The sequence below is a fragment of the Galeopterus variegatus genome, unplaced genomic scaffold (genome assembly GCF_000696425.1).
Source record: "Galeopterus variegatus unplaced genomic scaffold, G_variegatus-3.0.2 Scaffold551, whole genome shotgun sequence".
NCBI classification, from domain to species: domain Eukaryota; kingdom Metazoa; phylum Chordata; class Mammalia; order Dermoptera; family Cynocephalidae; genus Galeopterus; species Galeopterus variegatus.
Window position 1 is genome coordinate 139329 of NW_007726662.1, and position 15635 is coordinate 154963.

The following is a 15635-nucleotide window of genomic DNA, read 5'->3' on the forward strand; positions in this document are numbered from 1 at the left end:
AACCTTTGCCCTCCTCACCCCCTACTAGTAAAATGCTGCCCAACTCAGATGGCCCCTTGGCACACCTCCCCTCCTCAGCCCTCTCTCCCAACACAACACTGGGATCCTCGTGGGCTCTGGACAAATGCCCAGCCCCTTGTGTCTCCCGTGCTCTTCAATGCAGCAGCTGGGTCATCCTTCACATCTTTGTGCCTTCATCCCAGAGCCTAGCGCAGCACCTGTCACATGGTGAGCCCTCCGCAGACATGGGAGTCAACAACTGGAGGCAGTCACCATCTATCCCCTCCTGCAGGGCCTGGACCAACAGCCTGCCCTTGCTGAAGGGGCGGTGTGGCATTCGGGCTTCACAAAGCACGTCGGAGAGTGTTTGAATACCTTCGGGAAGAGTGCTGAGTACAATTTGTTGCTGACGTTTTCTTGGCATCTCCTTTTGGGGACCAGTTGACCTGCTGGAGAAAACTCTCCTTCTGATTCTGGTGGCTGGAAAAGCCCTGAGACTGTGGAGCGGGCAGGATGTGACCCTCCCCTTTGCCCACTGTGGTGGGCAGTGCTGTTCTCTTGGCTGCCCCCCTTCCACCTTTTTCCAGCAAAAGTCCTCTTGTTTTGAGGATACACCTGTCCCCACTCTTAGCCTCCATGGTGGGCTGGGAATCCACGCTCTGCCCTGTCACAGTGGAAGCTCTGTCCAGCCAATCAGAGCACAATACCCCCAGGCCACAGCGGAGGGCCTTGCTTAAGCCAGGGTGAGTGAGTTCCATCTGCATCACCTGGAACCAAAATGTCTCATAGATCAGCCACCGAGCACAACAGCGGGTGCTCGGCGAGAGGAAATCAGCTGCTGCCCAGAGCAGCTGCAGGGTCCAGCCACCCTCCACACGGGACGGGGCAGCTCCCTGAAGTTCCCGGCCCATCCCGCTCCAAACTGGCGCCTGAATCAGCCACCCACCCCAGCAGCAGTGACTATTGTTGCCCCCTTATTTGGAGCACCCCCAAATAAACCCACTCACCCAGAGGCCCCTGCACAAAGTAGAATTTATGGAAGATTCCCTGGGGGGGACAAGAGAGGGCTTCTATCACACCCCCCAGGGCCAGTGCTTTGCAAGCCTTCCTCAGACATGTCTGCACTCCCTGCGGCTCTCCTGTGTCGCACCCAGCCCTCCAGTCCACCCACCTTCTCCCTAAGGGCCCCGCTTCCTTCCCCTTTGCAGAAGCAAACGCTTCCCTGTTTACTCCTCAGGCAGCTACTTCCTCCCTCCTGGCGCCTGAATCAGCCACCCACCCCTGCAGCAGTGACTGTTGTTGCCCCCTTATTTGGAGCACCCCCAAATAAACCCACTCACCCAGAGGCCCCTGCACAAAGTAGAACTTATGGAAGATTCCCTGGGGGGACAAGAGAGGGCTTCTATCACACCCCCCAGGGCCAGTGCTTTGCAAGCCTTCCTCATACATGTCTGCACTCCCTGCGGCTCTCCTGTGTCGCACCCAGCCCTCCAGTCCACCCACCTTCTCCCTAAGGGCCCCGCCTCCTTCCCCTTTGCAGAAGCAAACGCTTCCCTGTTTACTCCTCAGGCAGCTACTTCCTCCCTTGTCTCGATTCCAGGTTCTGGAGGCTTCACTGCACTATCTGTTCTGAACGAGAAAAACCACACGGCGCTCTGCATGTACAGCTCTCGACAGCCTGTGAGCCGGCCACCTCACTGTGCGCAGTTCCAGAGACTGATGTCACTTGCCCATGGCCCCAAGGCCAGCAGGGGCAGAGTCAGGGCTCCAAACCAGGTCTGGTTAATTCGGCTGAGAAACGTTGGGCCAGCCGGCGTTGATGAATAAGGGAGAAAGCCTGGATTCGCTTCATTAGGCTTGGAGAAGTTGTCGGAACTCATTAGGGCTTTGGCAAAGTACAGAAGTATATGTTGTGGAGGTTTCCCTGAGAAAGACGATTGTAGCTGTGATGCGTTTGGGAAAACAGCCCTATCTCCTAATATGTCATTCAGTTCATCACAGCGATGGTTGCTGTTGTCCAGACAGCCTCGCTTGCACGTTATGTGAGTTAAGTCCCAGCACAGCGTGACGGCCACTGTCAAACAAAGCACACATTTCAGCAGCTTACAGCTTACAGACCCCAGCACACAAGGACCTCAGATCCCTTTACTGACCAAGACGATCTCGTGCACACCTAGGTTTGAGAAAATGCTTTGATGGCTGCTCAAATAGAAGCTTGTGTGTCATTTTTTGGAATGGGGGCATGGAAAAAAGAAAAGATGGCTGTCTTTTTTGGCAGCCACGCAGTATGCACAGTTCAGGGTGGAGGAGCAGAACCGGGTGGGGCTGCTGGCTCCCCTCTTCTGACTGTGTTACTGCAAAAGTACTCAGCCTCTCCATTCCGTTTTCTCACCTGTGAGATGGGGGTGGTAAGAACACCTCCACCTGGGACTCCTGTGAGGCTAGAATGAAAGAATGCAAAGAGCAGAACCCACCGGGACACAGTGAAGCCATCAGTAAATGTTAGCAATTAGTATTCTTTTTTGGGAGGGGTGGGGTACTTTCTCATTTTTGCTCAAAGGGTATTATATACTTTTCCCATCAGTAAAAACGTGCAGTTTGGTTTTTAGGACTATCTGTAGTAAAGCAGCAGCACCTGTCTTCTTTGGCTTTTCTTTCTGGGTCCAGCAGTCCTGAGAAGGGAATGACGGCAGGGTGTATTCATTCTGCACGTCAGCTGGAAAGAGGTGACAGACGGAAAGAGGTGACAGACGGCATGCAGGGGAGATCATTTGCAGCACACTTCCACCCTGGCCTCCACATTTTGAGAATTCCCTCCTGTTATGCTGATAATTTCCTTGGGTATTCAAAGAGAAAATAGCTCCCCATATATGGAAATAAACTAATGAGTTCCAATCAGATCCACACTGACCAACTCGGCTGGGCTTGAGCGGCCACCGTGGACGGAGCACTGTGTCAGGGACTCTCTCCGCACTGCCTCCCTCAGTTCTCAGAAGCTCCTGACTCCTGAGGCTCAGCAGCTCAGGAGAAGGTCTCCAGCCCCAGCCCACTGGATGTGAATCCCAGCTGTGTGACCATAGGAAAGTTATTTAACCTCTCTGAGCCTCAACATCTTAATCAGTAGCATGAAAGTAACATACATCTCATAGGGTGAGGATAAGGTGGAAGGGACCGAGAACTGTGGCTGACACGTGGTAAAAACTTGAAAGAACTTGATAAATACCAGCAGTTAGGATTGTTCTCAACCTCCTCAGTGGCAAAGTAGAATGAGCATCTACAGCGCGTTCTGCCCAACATCCACATCGCTTCTACAGGAAACCATACCCCAGTTTTATTTGGGGGCTTTTACCCCATTCATTGCACACAGTCTTGGATAAACTTTCAATCAAGTTGCCCCAAGAAAGCTATCCACAGCCCAAGAAAAAATGCCAATCAGATATTTTTTTTTTTTGGAACTTGACTCTTAAGGGTAGTGACAAAATGACTGAAGGTGATTAGAAATCTTGTAATTCCTCTTGGGAACAGAGCATGGACCAGGCTCCAGCTCACACCCCTTCACCCCATGAGCTATTCCCCAGTCTTCCTACATGCAAATTCCAGAGCTCATATCTGTGGCTTGCAACAAAAGGACTCTTAAGACATCCTTCAGGAAATCTTCCTACTTCAGCACACCCCTCTGCTCCAAATACATAACAATGACAGACAAAATTTTAAAAGAAAAACACTCTAAGATATAGTCGGTTCAAAAAAAGATAAATATCTTTGAAGCCAGTAAGAGGACAAAAGGGCAATGTAGCAGAAGCCACAGGCCTCTGAGCACTGGTGCCAGAGCAGGGAAAGAACCTGGGAATTTGACTTTTCCAGGGTAATAGAACTAAAAACATTCCAGGTGAGATGGAAGAACGGCACCAGCCTCCCTGCTTAAAGGCAGGTGTTGAGATGTGGATCTGCTGGTTGGGAAATACGGCTGAAACAAACTCTGGCCCACCGCCTGGAACATAGGTTTATTTGAGGTTCTAGGCCTAGAGAGGAGGCTGGAGAAAGAACCTAAATTAATCAAGGCCTCCTGCTGGTTTCTTGTCTGGTCCTAGATCTCTCTAGCATCACCAGAGGACAGAATTCACAAAACTCCATTATAATGCTTAGTCCTAGATGGGAGTAGATGTGAATTACTGAAGACCGCCACAAAAATGAAAAACTGATAGACAAGGCAGGAGAGAGAAGAGAACAAACCAGGACAAAACAAAACAAAAGGCCTAAAACATCCTACTCAAAATAAGCCAGGAAATCCACGTTCCAAAATGTAAGGAAGAGTGCAAACACTGAAAAAGACAGCCAACGAAATCATCCGTTGGAGCATGAATTCACTACAGATAAAATTAAGTATGCAAAACAGTCTCACAAACACTTCAAAATCATTATGAGAGGCTCAAAGAGATTTTTTAAATGGCATTCATTAAAAAGAAAAATTTTTAAACAGGCAGAAATGAAGAATGCGTACAAAAATGAAATATGAGGTACGTATGGAAAATTTAGAAATCTTAGAAAAGTATAACCATTGAGAATTTTAAAAACTCATGAGATAGAATAAATTCTAGATAGAAACTAGCTGAGGAGAAGATTACTGGATTGGAAGATAGTACTGTGCTGGAGGATTCACCCATGATACAAGATACACAGCTGCAGAAATTAAAAGATATACTTGAAAAAGCAATTATGAGACCTGAAGTCTACTGTGAGATGTTCTAACATTAATAGGGGTTACAGAAGCAGGAAATGGAGAAAATAACAAAAAATACCTATTTGAAGAGAATAGCTGAGAAATTTCCAGGATTGAAGAAAGGGTTCCCAGGGTACATTATGAGCACTGAGCAGGAAAAAGAAAGATTAGCCTACACCTAAGAAATGGTAACAAAACTGCAGAACATCCAGTGCAAAAAGAAAATGTTAAAAGTTACCAGAGAGGAAAAACAAACTGTAACAGAGCAGCAGTGAGGTTGACCAGACTTTCCACCAGCGAGAATGAGAGCCAAAGACAACCCAGTGCTGTCTTGGAAAGGGCTCAGGGTAAGTACTGTCAATTTAGAGTTTCATGCCAGATGAACAAAAAGGGCTTTTTTGTTTTTTTTTTTTTTAAAGATGACCAGTAAGGTGATCTTAACCCTTCATTTGGTGTTGTCAGCACCACGCTCTCCCAAGTGAGCAACTGGCCATCCCTGTATGGGATCCGAACCTGTGGCCTTGGTGTTATCAGCACCGCACTCTCCCGAGTGAGCCACGGGCCGGCCCACAAAAAGGGTTTTTATACCTAAAAGACTAAGAGGGTTTACCACCTACAGACCCTCACTAAAGTAATGGCTTGTTTTAAGGGTTCCTGGGATTCGTTTCAATCAATTACGGTAAGACAGCCATGGGAGGGGCAATCCTTCCAGAGTCAGCAAGGCCCCAAGATGTCAAAGATGTCAAAGAATCAGAAATTCAAGAAAATAAAAAACGTGATTAATACTTCAGTCCAGAATAAAATGAACCAAGAGGGAAGTGGTGGGATTCAAAATCCAGTGCTGAGCACAGGGATGAATAAAACATGTCATTAAATTTAGTTAGCAATAAAAATAGCAATATAGACATATTAAAAAAATATAATTCCTGTGTTTAACAATGTTGTTTTTAAATAAGAAGATTAAAATGCGAGTTATTCAATGGGTACTTAAAATTTGTAAAGTTCCTCTGTTAAGGCGAAAGTTAGAAATACTAAATAACGTAAGTTTTTTCATAAAATCATATCTTAAAGAATGAATATTAATATTTATTGTTTCCAACTCAGCAGAGGATAAATTGTATTACAAGAGCATTTAAAGCTTTTATTCAATAAAAGATATGATAAAATGAAAAGATAAGCTACAGTTTGGAAAAGGATACTTGTAACATAAATAAGGGGTCTTCAAAAAGTTCATGGAAAGTACATATCATGAAAAAACTATGTATGAATTGCAAAATTTTTTTGCACCACAACAAACGCATACTAATTTGTTATAACATGTCTGAACAGGATCTAGTTAGAGGCACTAAGAAGAAGACTGCAGGTTGAGAAAAGCCCCTATCAGAGCAACATGAATTCTGCTAAAATTGAAGCAAGAACAAACATCAAACTGATGTTGAGGGGCCGGCCCGTGGCTCACTCAAGAGAGTGCGGTGCTGATAACACCAAGGCCACAGGTTTGGATCCCACATAGGGATGGCCGGTTTGCTCACTTGGTGAGCGTGGTGCTGACAACACCAAGCCAAGGGTTAAGATCCCCTTACCGGTCATCTTTAAAAAAAAAAAAAAAAACCAAAAAACTGATGTTGAAACATGGGGGGAAGAACGGGAAATCACTGATGCTTTACAAAAAGTTTATGGGGACAATGCCTCAAAGAATCCACCGTTGACAAATGGATAACTCATTTTAAGAAGGGACAAGACAATGTTGAAGATGAAGCCTGCAGTGGCAGACCACCCACGTCAAATTGCAAGGAAAAAACCGATCTTGTTCATGCCCTAATTGAAGAGGACTGATGATTAACAGCAGAAGCAATAGCCAACACCGTAGACGTCTCGACTGGTTCGGCTTCTAACTGAAAAATTACAGTTGAGCAAACTTTCCATTCAATGGGTGCCAACACTGCTGCACCCAGATCAGATACAGGCAAGAGCAGAGCTTTCCATGGAAATTTTAAACAAGTGGGATCAAGATCCCGAAGCATTTTTTCAAAGAACTGTAATAAGAGATGACACATGGCTTTACCAGTATGATCCTGAAGACAAATCACATCAAAGCCACGGCCACCAAGAGCTGGAGGTGGTCCAGTCAAAGCAAAAGTGGACCATTCAAGAACGAAGGTCACGGCAACAGTCTGGGGGATGGTCAAAGCATTTTGCTTGTTTACTTTCTGGAGTGCCAAAGAATGACAACATCTGAGAGTGCTTTGAGAAAGTTAGACAAAGCCTCAGCAGAAAAACGCCCAGGAAAACTTCACCAGAGCGTCCTCGTCCACCATGACAGTACGCCTGCTCGCCCCTCTCATCAAACAAGGGCAATTTTGTGAGAGTTTCAATGGCACATCATTAGGCATCCACTTTACAGTCCTGATTTGGCTCCTTCTGACTTCTTTTTGTTTCTTAATCTTAAAAAAATTTTAAGGCACCCATTTTTCTTCAGTTAATAATGTAAAAAAGACTGCATTGACATAATTAAATTCCCAGGACTCTCAGTTCTTTAGGGATGGATTAAATGGCTGTTATCATCACTTCCAAAAAAGTGTCTTGAACTTCATGGAGCTTATATTAAGAAATAAGTTTGTATTTTTTATTTTTATCTTTTAATTTCATTTTTACATGAACTTTTTGAAATCCCCTTGTATAAAATTGTCAAGGATCTGATTCCAGAATTTATAAACTACTCCTAAAACTCAATATAAAAAAGAGAAATAAAAAGTTTTAACTACATTTGTTATGTTTTATTGTTTTTAATATATGTAAACCACAAATGCAAGACATCAGGATTTGATCAAGATAAGTGGTTGATGGATATACTGATGTCTGTTCTTGTACCCTCTTTACTTTTCTGTGTATTTTAAATATTGCATAATATTTTTAAGAATGAGAAAACACCATAAATGTTATTGCAGGTTCAAATAAACACTCATTTGATTCCCAAGTCTTTACCTTAACCACCGCACTAGAAAGCAGCCGTTCAGTCCCCTCCGAAGCATAATCTTACCTGAGAACTGGCACAGCAGGATGGTGCAGAAAGGAGCTTAGCGGACCTTCCTCTGCCAAGCAGAGATCTTTGCCTCTCCACGGAGGGAGTCCCTTTCTTTCCACTGTCCAGAAAGACTAAAGTTGCACACAGGTGGTAGGTGGGTCCTCCAGCTAGCTTTGCTCTGGAGGATCCAGTCCCCTTTGCTGTGCCTCTCCCACTGAGCCTTGCATATGGTGTCTAGCAATAGGGATCCACTGGCTGCTGCATGGGGCTCCCAAGGGGTGGAAGGACAATGCTGTCATCTGCAACTGGAGCCCCCTTTCCACTGGCTCCCCAGGACTGCTCACTCCCTCCCCAGCATTTCAGGATCTTTGGGCTGGTGATGTCAATACAAGAAAACCCAGCTCAGCAGTTTTCTGGAGGAAGATGGACAAATTGGAGTAGCGTTTAGGTCATGGAATGTTTCAGATTCCACATCCTACACTTTTTCAGATAATTTAAACTTCAAAGACACAAAATTTATAGAAGTCACTCCTTATGAGAAAACACGGGAGTCCCAGGTAACCAGCAACCCCAATTTAGAGCCAAAAAGCATGTCAATACAATCAGAGAGTTCAACTTACAGCTGCTCAGCTTTCATTGATCACAAAGAACTCACCGTTGGAGAAATCTCAAGGACGTTTTTCTGAATGAAAAAAGCCAATCTCAAAAAGTGACGTACTGTATGATTCTATTTATATAACATTCTTGAAATGACAAACTTATAAAAGTGAAGAAGAGATTAATGGTTGTCAGGGGTTAGGGACAGTGGGGGCTGCGGTGTCACTATAAATGGTGAGCACAAGGGGGATCTTTGTGATGGTGGATAGTTTTGTATCTTCAATGCAATGGAGGTTACATAGATTATACATGTGATAAAATGGCATAAAACTATACACACACGCACTGTAGAAATATCAGTTTCCTGGCTTTTATATTGTACTATAGTTATATAAAATGTAACCACTTGGGGAAACTGGGTGAAGAATACATGGGACCTCTATACTATCCTTGCAACTTCTTGTGAATCTATAATTATTTTTAAATTAAAATTTAAGAAAAAATAGCTTACTTGTGCATAAATAGTTAAATCTATGATGGGGTGGGCTGATTATGAACCACAGGCCTAATCTGGCCTACCACCTATTTTCATACAACCTGCAATCTAAAATAGTTTTTATTTTATTTTATTTTATTTTTTTCCTTTTTGTCTTTTTTCGTGACCGGCAACGGATCGCAACCCTCAGTGTCGCGCCCGTACCGGACCGGGACCGGCAACAGGATCGCAACCCTCGGTGTTGCATCCGCACCTTGCTCAGCCAGTGAGCCGCCCGTCTGTATGTGGGATCCGAACCCTCGGCGGGAGCGCCACTGCACTCCCAAGCGGCACACTGTAGCAGTGCGCCACCGGGCCGGCCCAAGTTTTTATATTTTTAAGTGGTAAATTTTTTTTAAAAAAAGAGAAAACATTTTGTTACATCTGGAAATCGTGTGAAATTCAAATTTCAGAGTCCAGAAAGTTTAACAAAACACAGCCATTTACATACATAGACAATTGTTTAACAAGATGGCCATATACATAGATAATTTATGTATTGTCTGGCTACTTTTGCATTATCTCAGCAGAGTTGAGTTGTTGCTTGCTATAGATTGAATTTTTGTGTCCCTCCAAATTCATATGTTGAAACCTAATTACCAATGTGATGGTATTTGAAGGTAGGGTTTGGGGGAAGTAAGTAGGCTGTGAGGGTGGAGCCCTCATGCATAAGATTAGTGACCCTTTAAAAGGGACCCAGAGATCTCCCTCACCCCATCTGTTATGTGAGGACACAGTGAGAAGACTGGCTGTCTATGAACCAGGAAGGAAGCCCTCACCAAACACCAAATCTGCCAGCACCTTGATCTTGGACTTTCCAGCTTCCAGAGCTGTGAGAAATACATTTCTGTTGTATATAAACTACCTAGTTTATGGTATTTTGTTGTAACACTCTGAATGAACTAAGACATTGCTACAGAGATCATATGGCCTACAAAAGCCTAAATTACTATTTAGCTATTTACAGAAAAAATTTGTCAACCCTTGCTATAGAACATTTAGGGTTTTTATTATTTCACTATTATAAACAATGTTGAAATGAAAAATCCTTGTACTCATTTCTATGTGCACACGTGTAAGAATATCTCTGGAATAGAAACCAAGAAATGGAGGCATTTAAAATTTTAATAGATTTTGCCAAATCGTCCTTCAAAGATGGTGGTTCTATGAAATGGCCTCTGGTAATGTGAAAGAAGTTTGTAGAAGATTAACCCTCCTGCCAATAACATTTATAAACTTTGGCAAAATGTAAAAGGAATAACTGTTTGAGGCACTGGAGATCAACCAAACACAGGTATATATGACTTATAAGAAGGGAAGCAAACTGAATGAGAGTAAGTGCACCCTAAAATAAGCAAAAGAAAATAATAAAGATGAGAGCAGAAGTCAATAACATAAAAAATGGAAAAAATAGAGAGAAATCAATAAAACTCAAAGTAGATTCTTTGAAATGATCCAAAAATAATTGATAAACTCTAGTCAGACTTGTCAGAAAAAAAAGAGAAAAGATACAAATTGTCAAAATCAGGGATGAAAAAAAGACATTACTACAGAGCCTACAGACATTGAACAGATAAGAAGACACTACTATGAACAAATTTATGCCAATAAATTCAACAACTTAGTGAAATGAACAAATTCCTTGAAAGACTCTATTTGAGTGCTGCCATAACAAGGTACTACAAACCAGGTGGCTGAAACCACAGAAATTTCTCACAGTTCTGAAGGCTAGAAGTCTGAGATCAAGATGTCAACAGAATTGCTTTCTTCTGAGGCGTCTTCTCTCTGTGTCTTTACATGGTCTTCTCTCTGTGTGTGCCTGTGTCCTAATCTCATTTTCTTATAACGATGCCAGTCATTTTGGATTAGGGACCATTCTCATGACCTCATTTTAACTTGATTACCCTTTTAAAGTCCCTATCTCCAAATACAGTCATATTCTGAGGTACTGGCAGTCAGGACTTCAACCTTTGAATTCCGGGGGACACAATTCAGCCTATAACAAACACAAAATTAAAAAACCCACTCAAGAGAAAATAGGTAACACAAATGGCCTTAAATATATTAAAGAAATTAAATTCATTGTTTAAAACCTTTCCACAAAAACTCCAGGCCCAGGTGGCTTCACTAGTTAAATCTACCAAATATTTAAAGAAGATTTAATACCAGTCTATATGATCTTTTCTAGAAAATAAGAGATGATGGAATACTTCCCAACTGTTATTAAGACCCAAAAAAGACATTATAAGAAAAATACTACAGAACACTACCCCTTATAAACATAGATGCAAAAATCCTAACCAAAATTTTAGCAAATTAAATCCATCAATATATAAAATGAGTAACATATCATGACCACATGGGTTTATCCCAGGAATGCAAAGTTCACTTACTATTCAAATGTCAGTGTAATCCACCATATTACTAGCCTAAAATAGAAAAACTATATCATCTCAATAGATAGAAAAAAAATGTCAAAATCCTTCATCCATTCCTTATTTTAAAAAACCCTCAGCAAACAGGAATAGAAAAATTTTGCTCAACCTGATAAAGAGCATCCAAGAAAAAAATTTGGTTAACATCATACTCAATGATGAAAGACTGAATGCTTTCCCCCATAAAACAGGCAACTTCTTACAACTTCTATTTAACATATTGCAGGAAGTCCTCGCCAGTGCAATAAGGCAAGAAAAATAAATAGGCTGCATAAATATTGCAAAAGAAGATATAAAACTCCATTTGCAGATGATACAATCACCTTCATAGAAAATCCAAGAGACTCTATTTTTAAAAATCCATTTGAACTAGTAAGCATGGTCCTAATATATACAAATCAATTGCTTGTCAGCATATTAACAATGAGCAATTAGAAATTTAAAATTTTTAAATACCATTTATGGTGCCTAAAAAAATTGAAATATTTATAGATAAATTTAGCTATGTGTTATTCTTGTACACTGAAAACATTGCTGAGTAGAATTTTAAAGGATAAAAATAAATGGATATATAGAACATATTTATGGACTGGACAGTATCATTTCTTCTGAAATTTACATATAGGTTAAATGCAATACTAATCAAAATCCCAGGAGGCTTTTACTGTAGTTTTATAATACATCTTGAAATAAAGTGGTGTAAGTCTTCTGATTCTTCCTTTTCAAAGTTGTTTTGGCTATGTAAGTATTTATGTATAAATTTTATCATCAACTTGTCAATTTCTATAAAACAGCTTGATGTAATTTAGATGAGGATTGTGTAGAATCTATAGATCAGTTGGGGAGCATTGATTCCTAACATCATTAAGCATTCTAATCCATAAACGTGGTATAACTCTCCCTTTATTTGATCTTTAATTATCTCAGTAATATTTTATACTTTCAGTGTCTTAGCACATATTTTCTCATTTTTGATGCTGTGTAATTGACTATATACATAAAAGTAACAAGTTAATTCAATGAATAAAGATAGTCTTTTCAACAAATGGTACAGGATCAATTGAGTATCATACAGGAAATAATACATCTTGACCCTCACCTCATACCATATAAAAAATAACTAAAAATGTATGTTTACAGACATAAACTTAAGAGTTAAAGCTACAAACTGTCTAGAAGAAAGTACATGAAAGAATCTTTATGATATTAGGTTAGGAAACAAATTTTTAGTTAGGACACTACTATGGTCTGAATGTTAGTGTTTCCCAAAATTCATATGTTGAAATATTAACCCTCAAGGTAATGGTATTAATAGGTGGGCCTTTAGAAGGTGACTAAGGGCCGGCCCGGTGGTGCACTGGATAAGTGCGCCGCTTGGGAAGCGCGGCGGCGCTCCCGCCCGAGGGTTCGGATCCCACATACAGACCGGTTCCCGCTCACTGGCTGAGCGAGGCGCGGGAGCAACGCCGAGTGTTGCGATCCCGTTGCCGGTCCCCGGTCCGGTACGGGGGCAACACTGAGGGTTGCGATCCGTTGCCGGACACGGAAAAAGAAAAAGACAAAAAAAAAAAAAAAAAAAAAAAAAGAAGGTGACTAAGTTGAGGGTAGAGCTCTCCTGAATATGATTAGTGCTCTCATAAAAGAGGGCCAAGGGGGCATTTTTACCCTTTCCTCCACATGGGGACACATGAGAAGCACCATCCGCAAGGAAGCAGCCCTCATCAGACACCACACCTGCCAGTGCCTTGATCTTGGACTTCCAGCCTCCAGAACTGTGAGAAATAAATGTTTTTGTATATAAGCCACCCAATCTATGGTATTTTGCTACAGCAGCCCTAATGGACTAAGACACACACACACAAAAAAAAACCACAAAGCATTAAAAAATGATAAATTAGACTTCATGAGAATAAAAATTTTTCACTCTTAGAGAAAATTAAAATACAAGCCACAGACAGACAATATTTGCAAACTATATATGAGATAACTCATTTCCAGATTTTGGGGGACTCTTACAACTCAATAATATGGAGCAAACAACTCATTTTCTTAATTAAACCTTTTTATTTGAGAGACTTCCAATCAGGGTGGCAGAATAGATGGTCCCCAGCATCACCCTCTCCCACAATCAACCAATTTACAACTATTGAAAAGCAACGAAAGCCAAGCTGGGGCCACTAGAGCTCAGGGGAAGAGCAGGAGAGACCTACGGAGTTCACGGGGGTAGGAGAAGCCACAGTGTGAGAAAGAAAGGACCACTCCTACCATTTTCAGCCCTGACCATTTCAAGGCTGCCCTGGTGAGCACACAGAGCAGGAGCTGCTGAAAACCCTGCTGTGTCCTTCATATGAAGTCACTTGGAGGTGGCAGGAGAGAAGAGGGCCTTGGTGGTCCCCAAGCCAGCAGGACCACTGACAGTGTTCCCATGGACCCACATAGGAGAGAGGAGCCACAGACAACTGAAAAAAAGAGCCACTCAGAGGCCAGTGAGTCATCGCAAGGGACCGACGCATGGGAAGTGTTTAGAGTATGGGCAGTGGGGGAGACTGGCCCACTGGGGGAACATTGGGGGCACAGCATGGACAGCTGATCTCCTTCCAATTAGTGTAGGACCACTCAGTGGAGACTGGTCAGGAATATAGAATGGCAGGGGGTCAGTTGAGTGAAAGGACTCTGGCCCAGACCCGAGTTTCCACACATCCCAGGTGCACCAGACCTCATAAGACCCAGAAGTGCTAAAGGTCAACAATTAAAACCTAAGCTGCACAAAAAGCCTTCCCCAGTGAATCAGCAGCAAAGCAGCAATTTAGTTCAACCACAGAGCTCAAGTGCTGGTCCCCACAGGAAGTTTGCCCATTTTTGAAGTAAGCAAAAGACAACAAATTAGTTCCAGTGCAGAGTTTAAGCAGTGGGGATAGCTAATAATACAATACAGAACTGAAGAAAAAACAAAAACCCCACAGATCACAGACAAAGTTCTGATTCTAACCAGTAAGGGTCTATCTAACACCACCAAAGAACACATATAAAACCTAGAAGGACCGGAAACACCCCCAGCTCCCAAGCTGGGGTGGCGGGGCAAGGGCCTCAGCATGCCACTCCGACACGTGCATCCAGGCCAGCCATGACCGAGCTGCCAGTGGAAGCCCCTTGGGCTCCCCCACTGGAATGAGGGGGTGCCACAGGCCTCGACCATGCGCCCCCTCCTTCCTCCTCCTCGGCCCCATCCCTCTCCACTTACCGCCTCCCTCTTCCCAGCTGCTTCACAACATCTTAGAATGTAAAAAATAATTCATTCATTAAAAAATAAGATAAAATAAATCTAAAAAAAACCTGTTTGATATAATTGTAGATTTATATGCAGTTGTAAGAAATACATCACATGTAGTCTTTACCCATTTTCTCTCAATGATGACATCTTGCAAAACTCTAGTACAATATTACAAGTAGGATATATCGACATTAACACAGTCAAGACACAGAACACTCATTCCATCACCACGCGGATCCCCCACGTCTTCTCCTCCCGTTAGACGCATGCTACAACTGTGCGATCCATATATTCTCCATGTCGCTTTAAAGAATTTTTTTTTTTTTTTTCCTTTTTCTGTGTCCGGCAACAGATTGCAACCCTCAGTGTTGCTCCCGCCCCTCGCTCAGCCAGTGAGCGGCCGGTCTGTATGTGGGATCCGAACCCTCGGCGGGAGCGCCGCCATGCTTCCCAAGCGGCGCACTATAGCAGTGCACCACCGGGCCGGCCCTAAAGAATTTTTAAAAATATATCTTTGTTCTACTTTCTTAGGAGAATTCCTTGGGCCTAGATCCAAACTTCTTATTTTGCATTTCCGCTGTGTCTATTCTGCTATTCAGCCCATCTACTGAGGTTTTTATATTGGCAATACCTGGCATTATCTTAATATCTGATATTTTAAAAATTATGTTATTGTTTCACAGTAGGAATATTTTCCTATGCCCTCCGAAGTTACTATAGTTCATTCAAAGCCTTCTGTTTGATCCATGAGCTCATTTTATTTTCCAAAGTTATTTCTTATGTTTGTAGAGTTTGGAGCCCTTTTTTCATGCAGTTGGTTTTCCTCTTTGCACAGGAGGTCCCCCACCAGCCTGTCTGCAGCTTTCCTGCACCAACAGTGAGGAAGGGCAGTCTGTGCCTCAGGCAGGCCACACCAACCATCCAACTCAGATCCTGAGAGCTCCCTGTCCAGTTCAAGTGCCTCACCAGCTGCAGGGAGAGCCCAGACCACTGATCTCCATGGGGTCAGAAATGCATGATATGGGAAGAGCTTATTTCACAAGGGAAGGAAC